This window comes from Dipodomys spectabilis, unplaced genomic scaffold (assembly GCF_019054845.1).
Source record: "Dipodomys spectabilis isolate Male_0828 unplaced genomic scaffold, ASM1905484v1 ptg000019l, whole genome shotgun sequence".
Lineage (NCBI taxonomy): Eukaryota > Metazoa > Chordata > Mammalia > Rodentia > Heteromyidae > Dipodomys > Dipodomys spectabilis.
The window spans coordinates 8742180-8760672 of record NW_024870696.1 but is presented as its reverse complement, the minus strand read 5'-3'; the positions used below and the strand labels follow the sequence as shown (position 1 = coordinate 8760672).

At 37.8% G+C, this 18493-nt stretch overlaps 1 protein-coding gene and 1 long non-coding RNA gene across 6 annotated transcripts in view; both read right to left on the bottom strand.

Moving 5' to 3' along the window:
* Rgs7 (regulator of G protein signaling 7) overlaps positions 1 to 18493 on the bottom strand; it is a 413863-nt gene that overhangs the window by 300139 nt on the left and 95231 nt on the right. The gene's annotated exons all lie outside the window — the stretch shown is intronic.
* On the bottom strand, positions 5205 to 18236 carry LOC122103761. Its single transcript, XR_006146829.1, has 3 exons — positions 18199 to 18236; positions 16653 to 16658; positions 5205 to 5265 (listed from the first exon to the last, which is right to left on the bottom strand). It is a non-coding gene; the product is annotated as an uncharacterized LOC122103761 (long non-coding RNA).

Genomic DNA, 18493 nt, shown 5'->3' with positions numbered 1-18493 from the left:
AAACAAATAGTTTTCTCTGTGTGAGTTTAAAATGCCATCCACCAAGAGAGACTCTGAGTCTAAACCCAGAAGCACGAGGGAAACTCGCTCTCTCTGATCCTCTCTGGTGGAAGTTCCTTCCCCAAGGGCTCCCAGCTTAGAGGAGAAGCATCAAAGGCAGCTGGGAATAGTGCACTGTTTGAGGGAGACAGATGTGGGTACTGTGGGAACCAGGAAGGGGGGACACACATAGTATGTACTATGTGGACAATTAGATGTCTGGGGAAAAGGAGAAGAGAACAGAGAAATAACAGTTCAACTTCTACCCATGGGTATGGTGCTTGTCAGAGATAGGATTTTGTGACTGTCATGTGGTATTGTTTCAGTCTGCCCTTTGGAACAGGCTCATTGAGGACCAACAATTGTTGGATTAGCTGCTTGCTCTGTGTCATCTAGACGTACCACAATGATAAATGTATTACATACACAGTTGCTCCAGGAAGTTTGATACTCTTTTCCTTTATAGTAACTTTCCTATAACCAGGTCTTCAGTTCAGTCCACTACTTTTATTAGATGAACCAGGAAGAGTCAATATGAAGAAAAGTGAGTCAAGAGGGTTTTTAGACTTTTGAACAGAAACTGATACTTTGCAGAATGAAGCTAACAAGCAAAAACTACCACAATGCACCAAGTCGTGTGGCTGTTGACTGTACTTGGAAGTATACAATCTGAGCTTAGCTCAATCCATCATAAACACAATAGCAATTATAAAGTCTGTTTAAATATTAGAAATATTTTAAAAGTATATATGTTCAAAACACATATAATATACATACAAAATTCAGTTAAACATAGATGACAATTGGGGCTGGGAAGGTGGCTCAGTGGTAGAGCGCTTGCCTTACACGCATGAGGCCCTGGGTTCGATTCCTCAGCACCACATAAGCAGAAAAAGCCGAAAGTGGTGCTGTGGCTCAAGCAGAAGAGCGCTAGCCTTGAGCTGAAGAGCTGAGGGACAGCACCCAGGCCCAGAGTTCAGGCCCACGACCTGAACAAAAATAAATAAATGAATAAATAAATAACAATTTTTGTCTCAAAATAAGGAAAAAGAATTCCTCCATTGGAAAGTGCTTGCCTAGCATATGAACCCCTGCCTTTGATCCGCAGCAGTAACAATAAAAAAGAAAAGATTTTTTCACACAGTGAACTCATGTATATGTTCACATATTAAAACCGTAAAGAGATAATGAAATGTTAAAAGAGCCAGATAACATTTTTGAGATTAGTTCTAAAATACTTGTAAATTCTAGTTGGTCACTAAATTCCCAAATAAGTACTGAATCTCTAACATTTTTTTCTCTTTGGTAGGCTGGGGATTGAGCCCAGGTTCTCACTCATGCTAAGCAAGTATTATACCACTGAGCTATACCCACAGCCCTAAACCTCTCCAGCTCTTACTACTATTATCTTACTACTGTTACTACTGGTTCCATGCCAACAACCCTTATTGTTCTGCTGTATAAACAACTGCCTCACTAGCAGCCTCTTTGACTACAGTGCTGGACTTCATCCAGAATGTCCTCTGCCCAGAAGACAGAACATTCTTTCTCAGTCACAAAGCTGTTCCTGTCTGTTCTTCCCTCACTTGAACCCTTCCCACCTACTCCCAGGGAAAAAATCCAACCTTGTCACTCTTGTGTTCATGACCTTTCATAATCTCTTTTTGTTTTTATTGTTCTTTGTGATACATGATCCAGACAAATGAACCCTGTCGTACCTGGAACATGCCTTCGTCTTCCAAGTCACTATGTAAACTAGCTTTATAGCACTGTGACCAAACACCTGAGAAAACTCAACTTGACAGAGGAAAGATTTGTTTGGGTGCATGGATTCCAGGGACTTAGTTCCTGCTTGTCAGTCACCATTGCTGTGGATCTGTGACAGGGTAGAACAGTGCACAGGAAAGGAGGGCGCAAAGCTCCTTACTTCATGGCAGCCAGAAAGCAGAGAAAATGAACAAGACACATACTCGAAAGGCACACCACTACCCCTAGTCGCCTACTTCCTCCGACTAGGATGCACCTTCTAGTAGCCCATTCTGCTAAGAAATCATCAATGGAATAGTCCACTGATGAGTTTATCTTCTTAGTGATCAAAGTAACAGTACCAGTAGAGGACCAAGCCTTCAAGGACACTGTGTTTGAATGACAGGTTCGGAGGCCCTCCAGCTTTAACAGTCATATAAAAAGCAGAGAAACAGAGACTTACACTATCAGGAGGTCAAGGAATCCAACTTATCATTCTACAAGGTTGAATAAAAGGCCCACTAAGTTCCAGACAGAGGGTCAGGGTAGGTAAAGGCCAGTTCTAACGGTCAGTGAATGATTCCAGCCAAGACCCAGGTGGGCATCTGGGCAGATGGAATCTATGGCGAGTACTGCTCAGAACTCTCTTAGAACTTGTTCTGAAAACCAGGTTCCCAGCCCACAGGTAAATCCCATGCCCCACCTAGGCTTACAGAGATATGATCTAGACTACATAAGTAATAGTTATATCTATAAAGTTAGAGTTCAGTTTTTTTAAACATGGTCACAGGTATGCCTAGAAAATTGTATGTGTTTATTACTAGTAAGAGAGCAATACCTGTGGGATTCAAACTATATTGCTCCTTCTTCCTTTCATTACTATTATCATTAAGTAGTTGCACAATGGTGTTTTAATTCACCATGTCAGTTCATGGGTACACTGCGTCTTGATCAATGTCACTCCCTTCATCCTTCTCCCCTGTCTTTCCTAACCCTCAATTAGTTATGTTTCTACATTGCTACTCATAATGGAGTAATCATATGAAAGAGCAAACCTCATGGAAATGTGGGTAAGCCAGGGGTAGGTGCCATGTTTACATGTGCATAGAGTCTATGCTTTGTTGTTAGACATCCCATGTCATTGGAAATATATTTATGAAGAGTATAAGTGAATTTGTAACATCTTATTATTTATGACATCAACTGGGTGTTTTATTCTAAATTGTAATGTGAAAAATATAGATAAATGCTATTATTTGGGACAAATACTCAAGAAAACCAGTCTGTCATTCTCGCTGAGCCCTTCCTTCAGATTCAGTAGTTTCTGAGCTCTCATAGTGGCCTCCTGGCCTGCAGGAACACCTGACATCAAAATGCCTTTAGGTTTCTCCTAATAGCTGCCATCGCTTCTTCATTCCCCCCGCCCCCACTCAGGTCAACCCATCTGTCCTTCCAGAAAGTCAAGCAAATTAGTAGAACAGCTTCTAGGAGTTGCCAGCACCATCATCTTAGAAGATCCTGGTGCTGTCCTCAGGTCCTCTGCAGTCTGCCCCTGGCTTCTCCCTAATGTAGGAGGAAGCCAGAGATTTAGTGTGTCACCATATAGAATTTCATTTCCAACCAAAGGATTCAGGCCTCTCAGTTCCTTGTCCCTCCCCTCTGATTCCAAGTGGAGATTGGTAGCATTTCCAAAAAACACTTATCAGCAATGCCTCAGAAAATAAAATTGTCTCGAACTCTCTGAAGACACAAATTGTTGGGAGCTATTTTCTTCTCTACAGTCTATGGGCTTCGGTGTCACAGAGCACAGACAGCACAGGTATACATACAGTACTGCCCCCTTTCAACTCAGGCCCCCCTGCTCTTCCCTTCCTGACTGCTGGGGGTGTGTGGAGATCCCACAGAATAACAGAACTGTGCCACAGTTATTAACACTTTTAGGTGACTGATGATTTTTGAGAACATTCTTTACCTTGCAGATGAAATCCAGAGTTCCCTTTTGACAATTTATCTTCAGATGCTCACAGAAATGATCCTTCCTCTTCTACTTTACTACTAATGAGCAAGGTGCTTGGGGAAAACTAAGACACCTGTCCGTACATGTTAACAGACTGCTGATAATACATACAGATAGCATATGTTCTGTGGTTGCTAGACCCTTGCAAGCCTGACTTACAGATCTGCCTTTGCCTGAGGATTGCATCTACACTCCTCCTAACTCCCCACACCTCAAGACCACCAAAAAGTACTAAGTGTCCTGAGACGAATGAACACTAAATCTTGCTAAAAAGAGTACTTCCTCAGAAAAGTAAAATTCCTTTTAATGACACATGCACATGCTGCACTTGTGTGTCCCTGAGTGAACGAGTTGGGAAAAAATTCTAGATGGGTCTCTATGTTATTAAATATTATTGAATATTATAACAGGATGTAGTGTGAAATGGATATGAGCAGCCAAAAATATCCCTTTAAAGCCACTCAAAACTGCCCATCTTTCAGTTATGATAAATAATGCTGCAATAAACATGGTTGTGTTGGTAACTTTAGTGTGGCTTCAGTTGTGTTCTATTGGACAAATGCCCAGAAGTGGAATTGCTGGGTCATACGATAGTTCTATGTTTAGTCTTGACGAACCTCCATACTGCATTCCAGAATAGTTGAACAAGTTTACATTCCCACCAACAGTGTAATAATAGTTCTCTTTTGGCCACGTCCCTGCTAGCAGTTATTACTGATACTTTTCTTGGCAATGGCCATTTTTAACTAGGATGAGATAGAATCTCAATGCTGCTTTGATCTGTATTTCCTTTATGGCCAGAGATGTTGAACATTTCTTCATGCATCTATTGGCCATTCGTACTTTTTCTGAAAAGTCTCTCTTTAAGTCTTTAACCAATTTATTATTTGAGTTGTTACTTCGTTGAGGGATTCTTTGGAGAGGGTGTTAATTTTTTGAGCTCTAAGGGTATTTTACATATGAGGCCTTTGTCTAATGCATAACTGGTAAAAATGTTCCTCCAATCTGTGGGCTTTCTAGTTAACTTGTTAGCTATGTCCATTGCCATACAGAAACTTTTTAAATTTGATGCAATCCCATTTGTCCAGTCTTTGATTTCTTGTGATTCTGGATCTTTATTTAGGAAATTTCGATATGTGCCTAGGAGCCCTACTGTTTCTCCTAGCCCTTCCTATAATATTTTCACAACCATGTTCACTGCAGCATTATTTACCATAGCCAAGGTATAGAATCAGTCCAGATGCCCCTCAGTGGACAAATGGATCAAGAAAATATGGTATATGTAGGCAATGGAATTCTATTCATCTATGAGAAAGAATGATATTGTATCATTCATAACGAAATGGAAAGACTTGGAAAAATTACATAGGTGAAGTAAGCCAGACCCAGAGAAATATAGACTGCATGGGGTTTCTCTCATTTGTGGTAGCAAGAATGTGACTATAAATCTATAAGCAAACACACTGCATGACAGAAAAAACAATACAGTGTGATGTGATAAATTATACAGGTCTCTAGGCATTCACACACAGTAAGTCCAAAGGAAGGTATTCTTTTTTTATTGTAAAGGTGATGTACAGAGGAGTTACAGTTACATAAGTCAGGTAATGAATAAATTTCTTTTTGAACAATGTCACCTGCTCCCTCATTTTCTCTCAGTGATTTTCTCTTCCACCCCCCACCCAGGTCAAAGGAGGATATTTTTAAGAGAGGAACACAAAGGCCTAATACCTATGTGCATCTGATCATATAAAATGATATTATTGAAATAAACTCCAGGTTTTTGCCTTGTTGAAGTTTTTGTTTTCTTTTCTTTTTGTCTTGTTTGTTCATCCGTCTTTGAGAGGATAAAGCAGACACAGAAATAGTGAGACAAGATGGGTGCTGGTGGCTCACACCTGTCATCCTAGCTACTCAAGAGGCTGAGATCTGAGGATCATAGTTCAAAGCCAGCCTAGTCAGGAAAGTCTGTGAGACTCTTATCTCTAATTAACTACTAGAAAACCAGAAGTAGCACTGTGGCTCAAGTGGTAGAGCACTGGCCTTGAGCTGAAGAACTCAGGGATAGCACCTAGGCCAACAGTTCAAGCCCCACCACTGACAAAGAAAGAAAGAAAGAAATGGTAGGACAAAGAGTGAACAAATGCAGCAGTGGTACTCACTAAATGCTATGTTAAAAATGAACTATGAAATTTGTGGGTAGAGATGAGAGTGGAGAAAGTGAGGGTAAGGGTGACATTTTTCAAAAAGAAGTGTATTCTGTATCTGATGTATCTAACTGTAACCCTTCTGTCCATCACCTTTATAATAACAATAAAAAATAGATGAAGAAAAAAAACTGTCCATCATATAGGACCTCTCCAATGGGAGGGAACCTCCAACTGAACTCTTAACGCCTTTTAGCCTTAAATTTTCCTGGACACTATGCCATGGGGCTTTGGAGTTACCTTGCTCAGCCGCGGTGGCTTTTACTCCCATTTCTCTCTCTTTACTTTCACTTCAGTAAGCCTGTGCTTCTCCTTACTCTTATGTGTTTCACTCAATTCTTTGTTTGAGATTCCAAGAACCTGGAATGATACCTAAATGAGATTACCAACCCCAAACACTATGCACCAAATTCCCTACTATAGCCATGTTCTTGTACATGGTTTCTACATGAGATGTAACAACCTAGGGTGCAGCTAACACATTTCATTTTCTTACACAGGAGGATATGTTCACTTTGTGAAGTTTCTTTTCTGAACATCTGCACTGTCATTTGCTCTTCTTTAGGATCCTCTGTATCTTTTGTTCATGTGTCTCCCACTCTGATTTCCCCAACCCAACCTCAATTTTTCCTCTTTTCCTCTAGATGGTGATTCTTCCCAACATTTCATCCGCCAACGCTTCATCAAGTGTTATTTTACTAACCATAGTCAATAAACAGGTCATCAATCATCAAGGATGCTTCTGCCATATAGTAGAATTTTGAAAGCCTTCATACGTGGTCTGGGTAAGATAGATTTGAAGTGTGATAGGAAATCATGGTTTGGTTTTAAGTGATTTGAACTTCAGTTTAAAATTTCACACAGGCTTGTACAGAATTCAAGGTGGAACCCTGCAGTCCCCATAGGATCCTGTGGCTAGTGAGGAAGGAAATGGATGGATTCAGGCTATCTACTGGATGAAGACAAGAATGCTAGTGTAAGTGGCTTGAATGGAGGGAGCAGAAAAGTGGGGAAAGGGATAAAGCAAGGAAGACACCAAAGCATCCTCCTGAGAAATTTAGCCTTCCCTTTTATGAGCTAAGCACAGAGAGAAAGAAGAAATCTTGGGGAAAGCAGGTAGCCTAGAACTCAGTGTTGGCCATGACATGCTGAGGATGACTCCTACCATACACATGACAATGAGTGTAGCCAAGCACCTCATTTCAATGGAAAGGTAAGAGCCTGAAAAAAATGTCACTTTGGAAAGTCAGCAGCAGCACTTTCTTAAGTGAGAAGTAAACATTTGATTTTGACTTGGAAACCGGACCATCTCATTATTCAAAAAGCATTTTTAAAGAAAGACCATGAGCTATGCAAATGTACACAGATTTCTTTTTCTCATGTGGAAGTGTTAGAATCTAAGAATAGTAGAGCTGATGTTGTAAAAGGGATTCTTCATGGCGGGCTGAGTGGGTTTACTGCAGATTGATTTCTTTTGTGAGCTATTCTTTTTTTTCATTCTTTCTGTTTCTCTCATCACTGGAGCCATGTCTCTGATCCAAGATCTTCTTTCAAATATAGATTTAACCCACCTATTTGGTAAGCATCACTATTTTCTTAGAAAAATGTTCCTGAAAACATGGTTCAGGTGATAGAGCACTTGTTTTAAAAGGTCAAAACCTGGAAGTCAAATTCCAGTAGAGCAACAAACATAATAATTTTAAAAAGGTGAGCACGCTAGCTCAATAGTTATGTACATATGACCACATAAGATGATGCTAAGTGAAATGAACTCCAAGACATGGACACAAGAGGTTTTTCTTTGTTGTTGTTTTTAATGTACTATATGATTTCTTGTTTCTTTTGTATGTTCTTCCCCCTATGGTATATCACCTGTTGTCACTATATTTGATTTTGATACCCTGATATTGTATATATATATATAAATTTATTTAAATTAGGGAATGGAAGGGGGAACAACAGAATGGTGAGACAAAGGACAAGGGGGAACCAATGCAACAGTGATAATCACAAGACATTATGTTGGAAATGATTTTTTTAACTAGGGAAGAGGGAGTTGTGAGGGAGGGAAAGTGGGAGAAAACTGAGGAAAGGGGTAACAAGTTTGACAAGAAATGCACTTATTACCTTAATTATGTACCTGTAACCCCTCTGTACGTCACTTTGACAATTTGAAAAACAGAAGATGTGCACTGGTGGCTCATGCCTGTAATCCTTGCTGTTCAGGAAGCTGAAGTCTGAGGATCCTGATTTGAAACCAGCCCAGGCAGGAAAGTCCGTGAGACTCCTATCTCCAATAAACTACTCAGAACGGAAGTGGTGCTGTGACTCAAGTGGTAGAGTGTTAGCCTTGAGCACAATGAGTATCAGGGACAGAGCTCAGGCCCTGAGTACAAACCCCAAGACCAGCAAAAGAAAAAGAAAAAATGTATTTCTGTGGTGGTGACACCATCCAAAGTCAAGATAGGAGGACTTACTCCTGTCATCTTAGCTATTCAGGACACAGAGATCACGAGGATCAAAGTTGGAAGCAAGCTCGAGAGAAAAAGTTGATAAGACCCCAACTCATCAAATATGCTAATCAGGATGATGTATTGCTGTCAGTTTGTAATATCCTCTACCTGGGAGGCATGATGAAACTAAAGCAAAAAGAAAAAAGAGCTCAAGTGGTAAAGTAACTGGCTATTAAGTACAAAGTCTTCAGTTCAAACCCTAAGGTAGCCATATTATTATACACTTGTTCCCATGTACTCAGGAGGCTGAGATGGGTGAAACACTTCATACCAGAAGTTCAAAATAACCTTGGAACACAGCAAGAATCCTTCATAAAAATTAAAAATAGACAAAAAATTAACAATAGACAAAACAAAAAGGCTATGGAGACTTTCAATCTACTTGAAAGTGATAAAGAAATGGAAGTTTATCTTTTTGTACTTCTTATGTATTTTTAGAACATAATTCAAGATCTAGAGAAATATACTAGTGTTTCATTACTGTGCTTAAGCATGACTTGGTGATTGAACAACTCACTCCACACCATGTGCTTGTGGATAGGTGGTCAAAGTTATTTATAGTCAAGCTAGGCACTATTGGAGTATGCCTATAATACTAGCTACTCAGGAGGCTGAAACCTGAGGATCACAGTTCAAAGCCAGCCCAGCCCAGCCCAGAAAGTTCAGGAGACTCATCTCCAATTAACTAGCAAAAACCCAGTAGAGCAACAGCCTTGAGAAAAGTTAAAAAAAAAAAAACTAAACTAAGGGACAGCTCTTAGGCCTTCAGTTCAAGTTCTCTTAGATATTTTTATGTCAATGATCCAATGCAGAAATCCACCCTAGTACTAAAACTAGGTTGAAAAGGGCCTATCTTAAATTAAGAAGGATGGAGATGAGATCAGCCCTTCTTTGAGCTTTAGATACTAACGACTCTGAATTTTAAGGGGAAAAATTATCCAACCTGCAGGTGAGGACAATAACTGGAAACACAATCAGGCTTGTCAGGATCATTTTAAATCACTTTCTTTTTTTTAACCTCTGAATACACTGCCACTTTGGGCCAATTAGAGGGAAGCAGAGGAAGCAGCTGCCCAATGAGAAACACTGTTGCTAGTGGGGGCAAGGAGGAAAGACAGGCCCTAGACAACAACTGGCAGGCTGGGTAGCTGAGGAATTCAGTTACTTGTACCCATCCAGTTTGGTGCTCTCAGAAATGCACACAGAGGTAGATTCATGTAGAGTAAAAGTACTGTACTGGAGCAGAGGAAGAGTAACATCACTGTACATTTGGCCTTTAAAAGAAAATATTCTCCCAGGTTGCTCACAAAATAAGATACACCTGGAATATTTGCCCATCGCATCTTCTAGGCTTTTGGAGTCATTCATACAAGAACCTATCATATAAGAAAGATGTACTTATTTCTAAGTGAAAACATGAAGCTATTCTTAAATCAAACACGTTAGTTCAAAACAGCTCCGCTGGAAGTGGTGCTGTGGCTTAAGTGGTAGAGCGCTTGCCTTGAGCTGAAGAGCTGAGGAACAGTGCCCAGGCCCAGAGTTCAAGCCCCATGACCGACAAAAAAAAAAAAAAGACAAAGCAGCTCAGTTTATATTTTAGGAACATCAAGACATACCTCTTGAATTCATGTATGGCAACATAACTAGCTTTAAATAAGTCTTAAGTTGTAATGGTAGGGAGACAAAGTTACTGAGTGAACACAGGGTAAGGAGACAGAGCCACTATTTAGCAGAAAGAAACAGCCACCCATGCTAAACACCCCAACAACAACATGAACAACCAGCTGAGGAGTAATAGAATAGTAGAAAGTAGGGCTTAGTGGTTGCTTTATTTTAAGACAGCTGTATGTTCCAGCTGTAAAATCCTCTTGCTTTAGCTGTTTGAGTGCTAGGATTACAAATGTGTGCTATTGCATCCTGCTTCATAATACCTTTCTTAATACACTATAATGTGCACATGGTAGGTATGGATAAGAAGAAAGACAACCAAAGCAGGTCTCACTCGAGTTACTATACTAACTGAGGCTCTGGTCTCAAATTCTCACAGTCAAATCTTCAAATATTCATAGGAAGATGAAAAGAAAACGATTTTAAAATATTTGTCCTGGGGATAATGGCTTGCTCCCCAGATTGGATCATGAGGTCTCCTAGCTCATTAAGGGCTTTGTCCCATTAATAGACTGATAGCTTCAAGGACTGTTGGGAGTTGGTGGTAACTTTAAAAGATGGGCCTAATTGAAGGAGAAGGTCACCGAGGTCATGTTCTCCATGTATACTGCTCCTAGTCTCTTCTTGTCTCTTCTTGAACTAGCTTCTTGGCAATATGTTCATTTGTTTTTATAGTACTTAATCTAGGAATAAAAACAATTAAATCTTTAACTTGTCACAGTCTATCTTGAACAAATGCAATACGCTTCACAAATACTATAAGAACCCCAAAGCAGTATAATTTTACTTGTATACATTCTCGTTCTTGTTTAGGTATCAAGTATTTTAATTTTACATAAGTCCCATAGCACATCATTACTATTTTTGCTTTAAACAGTCTATCAAGTCTTAAACAATATAACAAAAGAAAGTAAAATAATCTGTGCTACTTACTGACATTCTAAATGTTCTTCATGTCTTCTCATAATGGAATTTTTGACATCAGTTCTCCTTAGCCTAAAGAAAATCCTTTAGCATTTTTTAAAGTTCTGCTAATGTCAAACTTACTTTATCTTAAAATACTTTAATTTTTGAAACACATATTCACCAAATATAGAAATCCAGGTTGGTGAGGTTTATGAGATTTGTTGTAAATCTTCAGTTCAAACCCTAAAGCAGACATATTTATACACTTGTTCCCATGTACTCAGGAGGCTGAAGATGGGTGAAACACTTCAGACCAGAAGTTCAAAATCAACCTTGGCAACACAGCAAGAATCCTTCATAAAAATTAAAAAAGAGACAAAACATGGAAGCTACTGAGACTTTCAATCTACTTGAAAGTGATAGAGTAAGAAATGGAACTTTATTTTATTATCTTTTTTCACTTCTTGTGTATTTCTAGAAAATAATACAAGATCTAGAGAAATGTACTAGTGCTTCATCACTGTGATCACTGTGCTTAAGCAGATTTGGTGACTATTCCTCCTAGGTCTTGTGTTTTTGTGATTGATTTTGACAACATGCCTATGTGCTTCTAGTGGATGCTGTGTGTGTGTGTGTGTGTGTGTGTGTCTATGTGTCTGGGGGGGGGGGTGTATGTGTGTGTCTGTGTGTGTCTGTGTATGTGTGTTGATCCTGGGGCTTGGAGTCAAGACCTGAGTTTTTATGCTCAAGACTAGCTCTTTATGCTCAAGATTTGCATCACAGCTCTACTTTGGACACTAGTGGATACTTTTAAGATTTCTATTTTTCTTTCTGGTTGTTTTCCTGAAACTTTATGAAGATGTTCATAGATATGAATTTTGGTTACTAACCTGGTTTGATCATTTACCCAAATTACTCACATTGTGGTTTGTGTGGCATTTGATAATTCCTTCCATAACGAAGATAACAGATTTGGGGGCCAGCAACTGACAAATCTATGAAAAATTATTGTTATATAAAGGAAGTTTCAAATGGCTGAGAGGGCCTATATTAGGTTAATACTTAACACAAAAAAAGAGGTGATAGTTAGGCATAGTGACTTACCCAACTACTTAGGAGGCAGAGATTGAGGCCAGCCAGGGGGAAATGTTAGCAAAATCCATATCTCAACAAGCAAATCTAGCATGGTAGTAAATGTCTGAGGTCTTAACTATGAAGGAGGCATAGGGAGGAGAATTATGTCCAAGATCTGTCAACAGACAAAAACCAGAAAGAATACCTGGAAAAATAAATCCAAACAAAGGCTAGAGACATGATTCCAATGATAAAGCATCTGCCTAGCAAGTGTGAGGCCCTTAGTTCAAACTCCAGTACTACCAAAAAATAAAAATAAAAAGGTGTGGACGAAAAAAATGACTTAATTTTAAAATGTATTTATAACAACAAATGGAGAACTCCAACAGCAGCAGTAGAGAGGCTTTTAAAAGGTCTTTTTAAAAAAGGAAATTAAAAAAAAAGAAGAAAAAAATGATAGGCTAAAGAATATCTGTAAAGCTCTAAAGGGGAAGATAAATGTAGACTAAACTCAACCTATACCTCCATATTGTAGTGTTTAGGAATAAATAAATAAAATAAATAAATAATGAAATTATAAATAAATAAAGTAACACATTACTATTTATGGATTTTCTTCTGAGAAGGACAGTTAGGATTTTTACAGAAAACTCTGGCCAAAGGCTACCAGCAATCCAGTATCACCAGGGCACCAGCGTCTCATATTGTAAGTGCTCCTACTTCTCCAGGTCATCTTAGGATGGGGGACCAGATGGGAGGCTTACCAGTCCCACTAATGCAAGTAACAAAGCCACTGTATACTGAGCCCTCTGAAAGCACAAACCAAAAGAAACCTTGCCTCTCTTAAAGTCCACTCTGTTAGGTATTCGGTCACAGTGATAAAAGAAGTAATTAATATACCTCTACACTTCAGAAAGCTTTCTCAATTACTATTCCACGTGACACAATAATCTTATTAGTAAAAGCAAGTCCTACTTTTTTTGGATCAAAACCTCACAGGACATACATGTGGGCCTTGAATGAGTATGTTCTAAAGAATCGGTCACAGTGATAAAAGAAGTAATTAATATACCTCTACACTTCAGAAAGCTTTCTCAATTACTATTCCACGTGACACAATAATCTTATTAGTAAAAGCAAGTCCTACTTTTTTTGGATCAAAACCTCACAGGACATACATGTGGGCCTTGAATGAGTATGTTCTAAAGAATTAATCCATTCTTGCCTTATACATCCTATAGCATTTAATAAATAATCTAAAACAATTAAAGACTCATGGCATCATATCACATCCTGTCTACCTCATTTGTACAATCATTCAACATTTCTAAGCCCCTGTGATGTATAGATGAGTCACTTTTATCTAAAGGAACATATCTGTAATCCTTAGAGAACTTCCTAGCATGCTATTTATATTTTTTCATGGGATTAATAAGGCAAATAGTCACCTCTGTAGTTTAAAGATAAAGAAACTATAAGAAAAGCAATTTGACTGGCTGGCTGAAGATCAATGAATGAACTTTAAAAAATTAAGAGGTGACAAATTTTTCCAGGCCCATCATTTCCTTAAAAATAACATATTATCATTATTCTAGATGCATGAATAATATATAGATATGTAAATGTGATATATAGACCTTTATATAATATATATGTATGCATATATATTTATATATAGCTATATTCACATTTTCTTCACCTATTTATTCACGGAAAGGATTTTGGCTATTTCTATAACTTGGCTATCACAAATAGTTCAGCAATGAGCAAGTGTCTTCACTTGAATCCTAACTTGTAATCTTTTGGATCCATGCACAACGGTGGTATCAGTGGATCATAGGGTAGTTCTATGTTTAGTTTTTTGAGGAATCTACAAACTGCTTTCCACAATGATTACACCCGTTTACATTCCCAAAAAGAGTGTAATAGAGTTTATGCAAGATCATATGATAAACACACAAACATGATAACAAAAGTATGTATATACAGGAGAGGATTCTAATAGTGGAACTCCTTTGAAAGACCACCTTACAGTTTAACAAAATGAAAACCATGGAGCTGGAAGATGTTTTATCAAAAGGAATGAGGTCAAGGGTAGAGAGTAAAGATAAATAGAGAGAAAAAGTGGGCAAATGCAATCATAATATTCAATGTATGTATGTAAAAATGGAACCAGCTAAATTGAGAGGATGGGTAGGGTTGGGAAAGATGGGGAAGAGTAATAAAAGGTGTAACATTGATCAAGATGTATTACATTCACAAACTGACATGTTAAGTTGAAACCTCTTTGTACAGCTACTTAAAGACAATTTTTAAAAAGAAGAGACAAAGGCATTTTAAAAAGGAAGGAACATTTTGCTTTTATAAGATCTATTTACTTTGTACCAGCTACATACGACACATTTTACCAAGCATTTATGTAAAGCATCTCACAACAACAACAAAATTAAGCCCTGATATGAAGAACAACTAACTTCCTACTCTGAGTAGTTTATAATTACAGTGTCACAAATACCCATTCTAATATGTTTCATGTTGGCTAACAAACCTTTCCAAGAACTAAATGCTGACAGTAACTGATGATAATATTACACAATCTTAGACCAACTTAATATCAAAATTATATTTCTCCCCCCACACAGTCCCACACTGCTCAGACTTACGTTCATTGTGGCTAAGGAACTGAATTGACCCCTCTTCTATTTCCCCCCTCCCCATAATAGAGCTCCTTTATTGAATGTTAGTCGAAGACAGAGACTTTCCAAAGCAGTGTGGCCCAATTTATATCACCTGGAAGACACCTGAAACTGTGCCGGTGTCAGCAGTAAGTGCATTCTACTATAAATGTTATTTGAAGAAAAATGGTCATCTCTGCTCAGATATCTGAGCTCATAAGAAGTTTTGTAAAACACCTACTATTTTCAGAAATCCTGCTACCTTTCCTGAAGTTATTTATGACAACTCTTAGGGAAGTGAAAATGGAATTGAACAGGCATCAGGGCAGGGAGATTACTGAAAATCCACATGCTTTCTTCAAAGTTATGATATTTCTGAGTCAGAGAGATTGTCCTTTTAGAGTTCAATTTGAAAAAATTGCAAGAAGTCTATAAAGAGAATCTATACATACTGACAACAATTTTGAAGGTTCAAAATCTAATTAAATATAGCCAGGCATACAGGCTCACACATGTGATCTCAGCTACTCAGAAAATGGAAATCAGGAAAATCATGGTTCAAGAAGAGTCTGGGGGGAAAAAAACTAGTGAGATCTCATTTCAATAAAAAAAAAAATAGATTGCTGGTTCATGTCTGCCATCCCAGCCATTTGGGAGGTACAGGTAGGAGGCCAATCTTCCATATTGACCCAGGCAAAATAAAAGAAAGAAAGAAAAAAAAAGCTATATTTTAAAGAAAAATAACTAAAAGAAAGAAAGGGCTGTGTATGTGGTTCAGATTGTATTGGAGCTCCTGCTTAACCATCATGAAACTTAGTCCAAACTAGTACTACCAAAGAAACAAACAACAACCAAAACAATTAAATATATAATAGTAGTCATTCTAGATTTCTAGAAATAATCAGTTATGAAAAAGTAATAGTGTTTTAATAAAATAATTTTTGGACTCTTCAAAGAGTAACAGTTGATTTGGGGTAAGATTTAAATTAAATCATATAGAAAATTAAAAAGAAGTGTGCCCTAGAAATCTCAAGAGAAGAGGTAGAGGCCATACACACAGCATGTTCTCACAGATGTACACACGGCTGCCATACGTATGTTAAAAATTGGCAACTTAGGGCAGAAAATAGTATCATTTAAGCTGAGTATTAACCTTCAAATCCGATCTCCTCTTTCATAAAATGCTTCTTCCTGCCTTCAGCTCTTCCTGCAGAGGACGACATCATTGAAGGGAGAGTCAGTCAGACTCTCCACCAGTTGTCAGCATGAACACATTAGAGTAGCATCAACCTTGAGCCCTGCTAAGCATCCACTATGATTCAGGGACACAGTTTCATCGTTGTCACTGTGTATGAATGTTTTCTCAGCCAATTTTTAATTCTTTTTTTATTCTTTCATACATTTTTATTGTAAACATACTGTACAGAAGGGTTACAGTTTACATGAGCAAGATAATATTTCCTACTGAGCATTGTTGCCTCCTCCTTTGTTTTTCCCCTACCATCCTTTTCTTCCCACTTCCACAACTACCCCCCCCCACACACCCTCACCCTGGCCTAAGTTTGATTTGAATTTATTTGTTGCTCATTGTATTTATGTTGTTGTTGTGAACTGTCTCCATTATTCCATGTTGACATTCTTTGTCCCCAGTTGATTTTTATAAATAGTGGTAACATTTTTTCTTTTAGGGATATAATAGCCTGTTAAAAATGAAGTGCCTTTGAACTTTCTGTGTGCTTATCACAGGGCACCTAAGTTTAGGTATTTTATAAAGAAAGGAGGTATACTTAGGTCATTGTTCTGGAACCCAGACCTGTGCCAACATCTATACGGCTATCGTGAGAACTTTGTGGGGGTCAAGATGAACATAAAAGTAGAAAAGGGAAATAAGTACATGCAGACAAGCATGTATTCAAAAGAGAGGAGGAGAGACACTAGGCACACTTCATAACAACCTACTCGTGGTAGGTAATCAAGCCCTATGAGTATAAGAACTCCCTTCCCCAAACAACAACAACATTCTTCTCTCCTAAAATCCCCAACACCTTTCAAAGTCATCTCTTCCCAGCTCTACCATGATGAAGACCAAGTCTGAACATAAGTTGTGGTGGAGACAGTCTATTCAGACTGTAGCAAAGAACAAACACTTGCCCTGTTTTAATGGGAGTTTGTTGAATATTGCAAGATCTTCACACAGATAAGATACGGAGCTTTGTAGGGTATGTGTCTAGCCTCATATTCAGAAAATATTTTTCCCTGTATGGAATTTTTGCTGTGAATTCTCTTCTCAGGCTGACAAAGCCTAACTTACTGACATTATAGTTTATGCTTTCTGTGTTTTATTCAAAACAATATTGTTAAACCTAAAGACACCAGGACTTTCTTCTGGAAGTTTTATAGTCCAGAATTCAAGTTTTCATTATCCGATTCAGTTTGAGTTAATTACGGAATCCATGGCAAGAGTTAAGTTTCTTTCATGTGATAGATGATTACCTATTATAGCACAATTTGTGGAAAGTATCACCATGTTACTGAAAGTCAAGGGCCACATTTCAATATTCTAATTATGCCCCATTGATAATGGCCTGTTATTACTGGCACAATCATTCTCCAACTTTAATTTTCAAGTTTAAAGTATGATGGGCATTTTAGGCCTTTTGAACATTCCTGTACATAAGAACCAATTTTTCAGCTTCTATCCAATACCAGCTGAGATTTTGATTGAAATTTTAGTGATAAATCTATGAATTTTGGTGAGAATAACTGATAAACTGATAACATTGTACACTCTGAATGTATACATGCATTAATACACAGCAAATTACGTCACAGGTATATATCTTATAAACCTTTGGGTAAGTGTGCCAAGAGGCATTGACAAGAACTGTTCTAAGTTACTGCTTCTAACAGACACAGAAAATTTTCTTTGTCACTTGAGAGGATAAATTACAACATATTTGTGCATAAATAAATGGTGAAGTATTATATGGCAGTTAACAATGAATTGACTCAAAAACACAATGGTTAACATCTTAAAGCAGAATTCAATGAGTATTATTCCATCAATATGACATCAAGAAATAGGTAAATCCAATAGCTTATTGTTCCAAAGTGCAAACGAGTGTAGTAAGATTATAAAGAAGAGAAATAAAAGTTTATAAGCACAATAAAACTTTCATGCTTCCATCAGAAAGAATATCACCCCATTCATTAGGAAATGGAAAGACAGAAAAATTTTAAGTGAAGTAACATAGACCCAAAGAAACATATGTTGCATGGTTTACCTCATTTGTAGTAGTTAGAATCTGCCTATAAATCTACAAGTAAACATAAGTAAAGTTACAAGTAAACACTGTAAAAGACAAAAATTACACTTGGGCATGATAAATTAAACAGGATTCTAAATATTCACACAGTGAGACCAAAGGAGGATATTCTTAGGAGAGGATCACAAAGGCTCAGTAGCCATGCACATAGGATCATATAAAATGGTATTTATCAAAAGGAGTTCCAAGAAATGGAGACAAGTTGTTTTTTATTTTACTTTATATGTTTTTGTTGTTTTCTTTGTCTTTTTTGCTTTGGATCATCTCTTTTAGTTGCTGTTTTTGATTGCTGTACTTTTTGCCTTGTATGTAAGTTCTATTT